Source organism: Alexandromys fortis, unplaced genomic scaffold, assembly GCF_014885135.2.
Source record: "Alexandromys fortis isolate MF-2015 unplaced genomic scaffold, M_Fortis_MF-2015_v1.1 scaffold_455, whole genome shotgun sequence".
Lineage (NCBI taxonomy): Eukaryota > Metazoa > Chordata > Mammalia > Rodentia > Cricetidae > Alexandromys > Alexandromys fortis.
In genome coordinates, this window is record NW_026068340.1 from 202,110 (window position 1) to 214,780 (window position 12,671).

Here is a 12,671-nt window from a genome sequence, read left to right on the forward strand (position 1 = left end):
AAAATCATGCTGTAGTGAAACTCTCTGAATATATCCATTATGGTTTTTTTTTTTTTTACTTTATACAGGAGTAAATCTTTTTGTGTATACATCTGATAAAACTTCTGCAAATTACAATATCATTTGATTACCTAAAGAAGGACCTGAGGGCTTATTCTAAATTATGTTTCAAGATCCTTACAGTCAGTTCACTATCATTCATTCTGTAGAAAAAAAAATAATAGTGTCAATGATCTGTTTAATATGATACCTCTTAATTTTGTTTGCAACAGCAAACTAATGAACAAAAGCTAATTCTTGAATGTATGAAATCCTATGGATAGGAGAAAAGGCTAGTCAAAGAAACACATCCTGATCCTGAAATGAGATCTAAAGTAAAACACTATCTCTGAATCTAGAACTGTTTATCGAAACATTACCCTGAAAACAGAACCAAAAAGATAAAAAGGGCCAGTGAAGAAAACACATTTTTGCTCTCAATCCAGAGCCAAAGAAACACATTCTTCCCTTGTTCAACTGAGCACCAAAGCAACCAATCTCTGAGCACAGAATTCTGCCCATGTCTCAGCTTGTTCAAACTCAGGGACTGAAATCTGACAAATTTCCACCTTCAAAATCACCTTAGATCTGGTTTTAAGAAGCCCTATATGAGTCATATTGCTCATTCAGTTGGCAGCTGTTTCTTTCCACCCTGGCAGAGGCAGTCACTCTCTTCCCTCCCAAATAAATCTCCTGACTAAGATTTCTGTGAAGAACTTCTTTCACTGGAATGGATAAGAAACTCCCTTAGTGGAGTTGAACTAAGGTGTAATTGGTACTTCTACTTAGAAACTCATTTAGCCCAGAGGGGCAGAGAAGCAATGGAGACACCTCTTATGGGACACTATTAGGGGAGTGGAGCAGATCAGTAACAGACATTTCTGCTGGGAAACTCTTAGAAGAATGGAGTGAATCTCAGCTGTGATGGCTCTCGGAGAGGAACATTATTGTTTCATCTAGTGTGGCGCCCTTCTCTTCACAACTGTAGGTTTTCCTGACTTCAGGCAGTAAGGGTACCTTTCCCTTCAGAACTGTAACTCTTTGAGTTGTGAAGTTGAATGATAATGTAACTCTTTTAGATTTTATACCTCTTCAATTACAAGACCTAAGTAATTAAGGTATAAGGATTTATGGATGGGTACTTGGGTCTTTTGTTTTGTTTTTCAAGACAGGGTTTCTTTGTAGCTTTGGAGCCTGTCCTGGCACTAACTAGTGTAAATGTTTTAAATTCTATTTAGCTCACTTTTAAGTCTGAAGTAGGAACAAACTCATAATGAAGAAGTTCATATTCATGAAAAAAATGTTAATGGCTTTCAACATCACAGATTTCTTTAGCTTCAAGAAAAATAAATTTTTATCATAGCCTTGCAAGAAGTAAATTACATACCATGTTCATTCAAAACTGATAGAGGAGATAATTGCATTGTGCTTTCTATTTTTAAGCATTTGAGGTAGTCACTAGAGTGTGCTGTATGTGTGGCAAATCCATTTAGTGAAGTTTATTTTGTAGACTTTATATTCCTTCTATGACTTTTTTCATCTTCTGTTGTGCCTGTACCTTGTGATAGGTATTTCTGCTGTAATGTATGTAATGGAGCCCTTATATAATTTTCTCAATGGTTATTGAAATATCAGGCCATGTTTAAGCATACTTTCATATAACAGTGGTGATTTATCTTTCTGGTTTTGATTTTTGTCTTTTCACAAATTTCATTGAAATTTTGTTGTTTGATATCCATCTTATCTTGGATATCAGTAATGGTTCAGGGATACATTTGAACTCATGATGCTCATTTATATTACTTTCGAGTACAAGTCCAAGGGTAGATGATGAACTACCAATGTGCTGTTTTTTTTTCAAGAGAATTTAACAATGTTAATTTTAAAATAACTGATAAAAATTATAAGAAACATTAAATACCCCATGTGTGCATTCAAAGAAGTGTTTTCATTTATCTGATATGGATGTAATAATTTATGAGAATCAGCAAACGTCTGTGTATGTAATTCCATAGCTTGAGGTTCTATAGGAATTGAGGTAAGATTTCTAGTCTTGCTCACAACAATGCTTTCCCACTGAACCATTTCAGTGGTGCTCAAATTCAATTGGAATAAATATTACAATAGTAAAATATGTTCATTTTGAGGAGTAGACATTTATTTATAACACTTTTTCAGAACCAAAATTATACACCAGGAAATTGCCTCATTTAGTAAAGATCATTGCTGCTAAGTCTGATGACCTGGGATCTACCTCTGGGTTATACACAATACCTTTACAAGTTTTCTCATATTTCTTTACTTTAGCAGTTACCCAGAGACACTCCTCCAACAGCTCATTCATGAATAATTTTTAAACCCAAAGAAGTGCCATTGAGGTCATTTGTAGTCAAATATCTCCATAGGTTTAATGACTAGAACTCACAAAGCGGAAGTAGATCATTGACCCCTGCTAGCTTTCCTGTCAGTGATACATACACATCATGGCACAGGTGTATTCACACAAACACACTCCAAACAATTTTAAACAGATGGAATTAACAATGCAAAGAAAGTAACAAATTACTGAGACCATAATAAATATAATTTAAATTTGGCCATTTAAATTATAGAATTGCAAGAAACATTGCTATTAGTCAAAACAATGATGCTCCATTTTATATCTTATTTTATTATTTCTTTCTCTGATTCAATTCAATTAAAATTAAAGTTCCGTGCATTTAAAAACACATATTTCAACTGGACATAGAATTGTATGGCTATAATTACAACACACAGTAGTGTGGGCTGGGCTGATCTCAGTGAGGCCAGCATATTCCCCAAAATAAATTCCTGGCATCCATGGCTATGTGGAGGTAACCTGTCTTAGAAATAAAAAAAAAGAAACTTAAATTATGGATCTTATGTTCATAAACTATGAGTGGTTCTTGGTTGGCCAGGAAGTACAACCACCTTGTTTTTATTTATTGGTGGCACCAACTATTGGTGACAGTAAAAATAAAATCACTTTTGTATGCTTACACATGACAAATTTCTCTCATCCCCACTTTTGTTTATAGACCACAAGTAACTCTCATGCATTTAACTAATTCATCATTCTGAACTATCAATAAATCAGATACAATTAAAAACAGGAGATAGAGCATTCCACAGTAGAAGTCAGCAAACATATCTTTGGCTCCAGAACTTTGTGGTAAATTTTTATAGGGTCTAGTGTGTGGTAATCAAGTAGATCAGTGGTACTGACTAAGAAAGGACATTTCTGGGAAGGAGTTGGAGGTAATTCCCAGTAATGCTGCCCAGAAATTATTCAAGATGCGGTCATGTTGAATAACAGACCAGACAAGGGCTGGAGCCACAAACAAATGCATGACCTTGATACCTGCGGGTGTCTGTCCTAGAGAATTAAATCAGGGCTCCACACATTTTTTGAAATACAGGGAAAGTGGCCAGCAGGTGCGTGACCTGAGCCCTCAGGTCAGATAGAGAAAGAAGACACACAAACAGTGAACTTAGGATCTCTTAAGAGAGCTGCTTGATTTGTTGCTAATGCTGAGTCATGAAGCCCTTGGTTGAAGGAGGCAAGCCTCTGGTCACTGCTAGCAAGCATAGCCCACCAAAGAAAAGGCAGTTACAAAGACGTCGCATTTGACTATGTTTTCGGTGTTCAGAATTTTTTCCAAGTTATTTCAGATTTTTTGTAAAAGTTTTGGCTACACATTGGAATGCCATTTGTGAACAGACTTTTTTTCCTAACTGCCAACTCAAGATTTCCAAACAGAGGCTTTTAAGATTTTAAGAATTGAAAATGATTACCCAAAGATCATAGTTATTGCTAGCCTACCCTTACATTTTAAGTTAACCTATATTCCCCATTTAGTGTCTCCCACTGGTAGAACATTTATCAGCATGGCACAATCATGTCTTCCTCCCTCTGCCTCATGCCCAGCTTCTGGCCAGTCAGTGTTTTATTAAATCCATTTGAGTGACAAAGCATTGGAGTATACAAAAGAATTATTCCAACATAGATGTTACTTAGAAATGGGATTTAGTTTACTAAAAACCTTGGTACTCATGGAACTGTGACTTCATTTTTATGTAAAACCTACTCAATGGCTGGGAATGTTATGTTACAAATATAAATAGGCATATGTAAACATTTGGAAAGCTGCACAAAGTTAGCATTGTATATTTGAAGGTGCAAGTGTGTATCTGTGTGGCGATGTATGTATATGTATGATTGTGTATGTGTGTATGATGGGGAAGCTATTAACCAATCATGCCTAGTTAAGACATGGCTACCTGGAACTCAGGAAGAAAACTGGAACTTACCAGGTGCTCACTCTCTCTGCATAATTCTCACCGACACAGAGGATGTTGGACTCCCCATTCTTGTGCCATGAGTTTCCCATTGTAACCATTAAAAATATAACTGTTATCCTTAAGCTGGCCTGGTTATTTCCCGTATCAAGCTAATTCACAACATGCATGTTTATATGTATGGAATATAAGAGAAACTCTGGTGTTATTCCTCTGATTTTCCCAAACTTATTTGTTATTTCTTTTGAGATAAAGTCTCTGATTACTCTGTGACTTTCCAAGTAGTAGGCTAGCTAGCCAACAAGCCCTATGTAGCCAATATTCTCTGTGTCCCAGTATACTATTTTTTTTTAAAGATTTATTTATTATGTATACAACTTTCTGCCTCCACATGCCAGAGGAGGGCACCAGATCTCTTTCCAGATGGTTTGGAGCCACCATGTGGTTGCTGGGAATTGAACTCAGGACCTCTGGAAGAGCAGACAGTGCTCTTAACCACTGAGCCATCTCTCCAGCCCCCCAGTATACTATTAAAAGTCCTTGTGACCATACTTTTTTTTTTTCTTTTTCTCTTCAGCATGGATTCTGGGCCTCAAATTGATTTCCTTAAGCTTACAAGACAGGCTCACCTGTCTTCTCAGCCGCACAAAACTTCAGGTTTTTTGTCCCCACTCTTTGGTTTTGGTTTAGTCTTTTGAACCAATTCCATGTAGCCTTGGCTAGGTGCCTTCAAACACACCTATAATATCAGTGCTTATGAGGCTGAGGCAAGATGTTGACAAACTTGATGTCAGCCTGTGCTACACCGTATGACCCAGTACCAAGTAAATAAATAGACACCACTCATTAGTATTGCCCTCTTCAGTGTCTCCTTAGCCCAGCATCAGGAGTGCCATTTTAGTTACCAATTAAGATTGCATCAATCTGCTGCCTGACATCCATAAATGGCTTCTCATTGCTCTCAAGATGAAGAAGATGCTCATCAGCAGGGCCTCATGGCTGTCTGCCTGACTCCCTAGCTCCCAGCTTCTCCCCACACTTTCATACTCAATGCAATAAATAACCAAATGTGTCTTTCAATCTTCCCGATACTCAGGATGTGACGGGTCAAACCATGAGCCTCATGGTAAAATATAAAATAATGGAAATGGGTTAATTTAAGATGCAAGTACTAGATTGGAATAAACCCGAGCTGTTGGCAAAATAGTGTTGTAATTAACAATGTTTTGTGTGACTATTCAGGTTTGGGTGGTCAGGAAACACAAGTGCAGTCTCCGGTTACACATCATCCACACCATAGTGAGCTAGGCCTGAGCTCTAACAGTGGTCTGCTGTTGTGGAATATTATTTTCACTGTGTAAAAGTGTGCTACATTTTTCTACTACTTTGTAAAATGATGCAAACGTGTTACAGTTTTTGATTAAATAGGATTAACCTGGGGTCAAGAGGCTGTATCAGCAATCAACGGACAAGATGTTGTAGGGAGAAGCTAAGAGTAGCAAGTGTTCTTAAGTGGGGGCTGAGTAGAAGGACAGCACATTTTGGAAGGAATGCACGCAATGAGAACATATTAGGTTGCTATTCGATGTCTTTGAATACTTCACCTCAACTTTTAAGTCCTGTGTTCTACAGAAGGATAGAGACTTAGATATGTAGTTCCTTACTCGCTTTCAGAGCATCCCCTATCTCAAGTCTCTAGGAGTGTGAGGCTGGAGACCAAGGGCCAAACTGCTGCTGGTAAATGTGGAGTTGCAGTCATGGGTTGAGACAGCAGTTGCTTGAGGTACAATCACTGGATTAAATGCAAAACATCAGTCTGGGGAGCTGGAGAGATGGCTCAGAGGTTAAGAGCACTGACTGCTCTTCCAGAGGTCCTGAGTTCAATTCCCAGCGGCCACATGGTGGCTCACAACCATCTGTAATAAGACTGATGCCCTCATATGGCTAGCAAGGAGACAGAACACTGTATACACAATAAATAAATCTTAAAAACAAAAAAATTAAAAAAAAAAAAACATCAGTCTGGCCCTCCTGCTAGCTGACAGCTGGCCACAGCTCCACAAATGTTCTCTCTCTGCCCTATTGTATCTTCCTATCTCCTCTGGGACTCTCAGTGAGGCAGGCTAGAAAGAGAGAGAAAATTAAGGAGGAAAGCAAGTGAAAGAAGCTGTGCCACCTGAGGTCTATTGGTATGTCTGGCTCACCAAGATTCAAGAAACTTCAACACAGTGATAAAGAACAACAGGTTTTCTGCAGATCTTCCTAAAGATATATCAAAGAGGCCGGGCAGTGGTGGCGCATGCCTTTAATCCCAGCACTCGGGAGGCAGAGGCAGGCGGATCTCTGTGAGTTCAAGACCAGCCTGGTCTACAAGAGCTAGTTCCAGGACAGGCTCCAAAGCCACAGAGAAACCCTGTCTCGAAAAAAAAAAAAGATATATCAAAGAAAATATTCAAAATGCTCTAGAACTTAAGATGGGCAATGGGGGTGTAAGCCTTCAATCCCAGCACACAGGAGGCAGGTGAATCTCTATGACTTTGAGGCCAGACTGGTCTACAAAGAAAGTTTTGGGACAGCCAGAGTGGTTACACAGAGAAACCCTATCTTGGGGAAAAAGATAAATGAACAAAAATTATCCCAAAACCAATAAACGACTCTATTAGGACCAGAATGTCCGTGCCTTGCATTCAACTGTGTTAGCGTACAATACTCATCTCTAAATCTATATAATACACATTACAATTTCATTTACAAAGGAAGTACTTGAGGATGAGGGATAAAAGCTGGAAGGATGACTCAGCAGTTAAGAGCACTCACTGTTCGTGCAGAGGATCCATATGTGCATGGCAGCTCACAACTCAGGTCCAGATGACCCAATGGCCTTTTCTGGTCTCCATGGGCATGGCACACATATGGTACATAGATTGATAAGCAGGCAAATATTAATATACATAAAACAAAATGTATATATTTTAAAATCATATACTTCTACTTTCAAATTATACTAAATCGTTAAGTCTTATAAATTACATTATTTGTTTTATTTATTCTTTTTTGAGACAAGGTCTTATGCCTTGCCTGGTCTGGAACTCACTAGGTCAGTGTGCCTCTTTGGTATGGTAAGTCCCTTTGTATATGTGTTGCTTATGATGGTTAATGAATAAAGAAGCTGCTTTCAGCCAATGACTTAACAGAATGTAGCCAGACTGGAAAAGCTATGTAGAGAAAGTAGGCATAATCAGAAGAGAAGCCTTGTAGCCACCACAGGAGAAAGATACCACCAAGTGCTGGTATTAAAGGCTTATGCCACTATGCTCAGCTATGAATTACATCCTTTAAGATATGTGACAAATATTTCTGTATCTTTTGTAAAGACACCTAAGCATAGTGTCTCTCTATTTAGTACCTAATCTTCTGTGTACACACTTCCTCCTCAATGTCTCTTTGGCTTTTGCTGAAATATTTTCCTGTGGTGTAGCCAAGGATTCAATATTACCCAAGTGGTGGTTCCTAAATAAGGCTCTTCCCAAGGCATTTGTAGCAATGCTGGACTGAATCTGCCACTGAAGTTGATACAAACAGGTGAAAAGGAAGTTACCAGGGCTCAGAGCCATCTTCTGAGCATGCATGAGTCAGGGCTGGCATCAGTCTGGCTATGCTACTTTTAATTAAATCTCTGACAGGATATCATCTTCCCTTACACACTTAGTGTATCAGCTTTTCTTGATCTTGTGCATATTGTTAAATAAGGAGTTGGAGGGGTAATAAATCAATATGAACCTCTTATATAGTAATTGGAAAACAGGGTCCTTAAATGTCAGATCTGTTAATCCTTCACTGCCAGCACTAGGAATCTAGTTTAAGAAAAAATGAAGGGCACAGCTATATCATGGTGGTGCATACCTACAATCCCAGCACTTAGGAGACAGAAACAAGGAGATCAGAAGTTAAAGGCACTCCTCAAACACAAAGCAAGCTTAAGATCAGCCTGGGAAACATGAGACACATTCACATGCACATACACCCGCAGGCACACATACACACATACAAGGATAAAAGAAAAATATGGTACAGTTAATGATTAATATGTACAAATTTTCCTTACAGCAAAAATACATTAATCCAAAGTACAAAAAATATTGCAAACTTAATGTCCACGTGTAAAAGAATGTTTAAATAAATTTCTGTGGAGTACAATGGTGAAATGCAACAGATAGAAAACATTTTTAAAGAAATATTGGATTATAGGAAATTGTCATGATGTAATCAATGGGAGGATAAATATGCAGACCATAAAACATTGCATTAACTTCTGTCCTAATCTTTTTTTTTTTAAATTTTTGTCCTATGGATATATGTTTAGGTCTAGAAAATTCTGGAAAATTGTGGTGAGATACTTACATTCGCTTCCATTCTAGGCAATGTGGTTACAGATAACTACTCTTCTTTTCACCTTTTTAGTAATGTTAGATATTTCTAAATAAATATGACCTTGGACCAAAGAAATGATGGTATTCTTTTTAAGAAGGCAGGGGACACCTTGTTCCAAACAGATGGGCTCCATGAGGGTGTAAGTGATGGAGATGGTGATACAAGCTCAGCCATGTGGGAAGACAGAGAGAGTCTAAAATAAAAGTAGGAAATATGGACAGGGATGAATAAAATAGTTGGGAGAAGGACATATGTAGGACACTGCTCCGCCCCACCGCGCCTCCATCTTCCAGCTCGGTGAGACCCCAGATCCTGAATTTCTTGTAATCCCCTGATCTGAGCTGCTCCGAGCATGAGACCTTCAGGAGTTCCTGATGGCAGGAGAGTGGTTTTTGGTGGGTTTGGATGGGGCATGGCTATCTCTATATAATCTGCCCCTGAACACAATAAAGGGGGCATTCTTGGGGAATTCAAGGATGACCTGTGTTACTGTCTCTCTGGTGTGTCTGTGTATTTTAACCTCTAGCCCCCTTGCCCAAAGCTAGCGAACTGGGTGCCAGCGCACAGAGCGCAGACACAGGGACACAGTGCGCGGCATTTGGAGGTCCCCACCGAGATATCGGCACGACATAACACAGAGTTATGCCTGGATACACAGTAGAGTGGAAGAACAGAGGATGCAGGGTGTTGAGAACAGAAAAATTGTTAAGGTCTTTTCCAACATGGATACAGGTTCAACTTTGGGACAGTCTCGTAATTTTCTGTAGGTTACATCGCATCCATGTGAATAGTGAGGATAATATCCCTAAGAGGGTATTTATGGAAGTATGAATAGGCAGAATCACAGAGATCCAAAGGTGAATGAGAAATAAAGGTCTTTGCTGTAGGACTTTTTTTTAAATTATTTATTTAGTATGTATACAACATTCTTTCCACGTATGCTTGCAAGCCAGAAGAGGGCACCAGATCTCACTATAGATGGCTGTGAGCCACCATGTGGTTGCTGGGAATTGAACTCAGGACCTCTGGAAGAGCAGTCAGTGCTCTTAACCTCTGAGCCATCTCTCCAGCCCCCCGTAGGACTTCTTGAAACCTCTAAATGGCTAATGTTTATTGAAAGCTCTCCAAAGGCAATGTAGACTATGTACTTCCAAACTTATCTGAACTTACATCCACTTCACCTCTGGTCCTAACCCCAAGAGGAGCCCTGCAAACAGCATTTGAGAGCTGGTAGCCTGGATTAGAGGTCCTAAAACTTACACACATACTGGAATTATTTGGAAGACTCTCAAAACACAGTGTGTTCCTTCCAGAGTTTCTGGCTTAGGGAAGATGTGTGTTGTTGCTGCTCTACTGGCACAGGGATGAATGCCTCTAAAGGTTCTGCTGACTTTGCTGCAGCCTCTAAGCCATGGCTTGCACTGTTCTCACTATCTGGAATATTTTCATTTTTCCTACACTTGTAGCTGATCTGTCTCTTCTGGTTCTGTTTGCCACACACTACATGCTTTCTGTCTCAGGAAGGGGACAGCTACTGACCTATAAGCCTGTGAGTGAGCCCACCCCCAGAGAGATAATCTGTTAGGTGTTTTGTATGGGCTACAGCTTTAGAAGATGTTTCCTTTGTGTTTACATCACTACTTCAGAATCAGAAATGGTTTTAGAATTAGACAGTGTCAATCCTTCTCTAAATCCAAGCACAATGTTAAAAGAAAAATTCAAAACTTCTGTCTCATATCAACAGCCTTCTGGTATGGGACAGAAAGAAGATAGATTTTAAAGGAACATTTTACTTTCCTTCATGCCCATTTTGTCTATATCTTATATTTCACTGAAAATATGTGTACATGAATAATGTTTATTTTCAACAATGAACAGCTTCGAAGAAAAAGACATTGGGGCCCCACAATGTCTCTACCTGATTGATATGAAAGCATGATGCTAATAGCACTATGAGACCGATTTATGGGTACAAGCTGCAGATATGGTGCACCTTTTTACAACGTTCTGGCCACAATTCCAAATAAGAACTTCAGAACGACCCTATCAAATACTTAGAAATCATTTTACTTTTATAATATCCCATAGAAAGAACATCGCCCCCATGACATCTGGAAGCAATTCTAGAAGATGCCATCCCCTCTCCCAACAAAGTTTGTCTTCATGGTCAGGGACAACATTTAAGAGTTGATTATTACTCATATAGGGTTGGGTGAAATTATGTACACCCAGAGATCTCAAAAAAAAAAGGGGAAAATTGAATGGGATAATAGGTAGATTACTTACTCACACTAGTAATAATAGTTTGTAATAGAAGGAACACTTGTGAACTATTATTTATGAATAAATTACATTGGTATAGACTTTTGTATATTGATACAAATTCAAATTATACTTATTATATAGAATATTTCTATTTCTCTTTAGAATGTTTGTAACACCTATGCAAAATTATTTTTTCAGATTGTATCCATGCATGATTCTACCTCTGTTTAAAACATTTTGTTTATTGACACAATTTTATGATATATTTATCATATTGCATTATATAACTCTACCGCTGATCACGATTGGGTTTATATTGTGAGATCATTGTCCTGCTTTACTGCATAGTTGATTAAAGATTTTTTATATTCTGATATGAAGTCTTAATCTTCAACATTGTAATGAGACTTTAGTTGATTGCTCAGGCAGTCAGTTGTCTCTGTCATCTACTACACTTTTTGCGGACTGCTAGAGTTCACTACCTGCCTATTCAAGTAATATTAATGCTCTTCTCAGGCCTTTGATGGGGTTGAAGATGAGATAATCATACTTACCATCCTCTTATGATCTAGCCAAGCCATTTCTACTACAAGACATGGATTCATTAGAATGCTTATCAAAACATTAAGATATATTCCTTACATAATATTGATTATGCTTGTTGTAATTCTAACTTTATATTTGACATGTTTCTTGTGAAAAAAATAGAAAAATAAAAAGCCGGGCAGTGGTGGCACACGCCTTTAATCCCAGCACTTGGGAGGCAGAGGCAGGCAGATCTCTGTGAGTTCGGGGCCAGCCTGGTCTACAAAGGGAGTTCCAGGACAGGCTCCAAAGCTACAGAGAAACCCTGTCTCGAAAAACCAAAAAAAAAAAAAAATCCAAAAGCAGGTTGGTCAGTCTTGGCTGGCCTTTGTTTTCCTCCCAGAGTAGCTGTGTACTCTGCCTTGTATCTCTGTGAGAAAGCAAAAGGGGAAATAGTTGGGAGTGAAACTGGCCACATGGGCTTCTGTGTTGGCAGCGTGTGAGAGCCATCACATAATTGTCCTCCAGCTCCAGACCTCGGGGATCTCCAGCTTGACTCGAATTCTCATCTGTCTCTCTGCCTTACTCTTGAGGCAGGGTCTCTCCTCTAACCGGAAACTTGTGGGGTTTTTGTTGGTTTTGGGGTAGGTTGGCAGACAACGAGACTCCTGTCTCTGCCCATCCACAGTGCAAGGGTTATGGGCAAGTGTGGCAAGTGCAAGCCCCTTCTCAGCTTGCCATGGGGGTGCTTGGATCTGTACCCGGTCCTCATGGGTTCGTAGCAAGCTCTCTTAACCACTGAGCCTGCTCACCAGTCCCAGCAACGAGATACATGGAGGTAGTGTTTCCTTGTTGCTGGGTTTTTGAGGTGGATTTTCTGTGTTGTCCAGGCTAACCTTGAATTCAGGATTCTCCTACTTTATTCTCTCCTGAGGAGCTAGTATTACAGGCAGGTGGCACCTTGTCCAGCTTTACATTATTTTAAATTGTGTAGCCTTGTAGATTTTTGCTGTTGTTTTGTTTGTTTGCTTTTTGTTCTCTCTCTCTCTCTCTCTCTCTCTCTCTCTCTCTCTCTCTCTCTCTCTCTCTCT

The 12,671-nt window shown here is 39.1% G+C and overlaps 1 pseudogene; it reads left to right on the plus strand.

Annotated features, from left to right (window-relative positions):
* Positions 1 to 9,013: 9,013 nt before the first annotated feature.
* Positions 9,014 to 12,671, plus strand: part of LOC126495291 (polyadenylate-binding protein 2-like) — an 11,923-nt pseudogene continuing 8,265 nt past the window's right edge.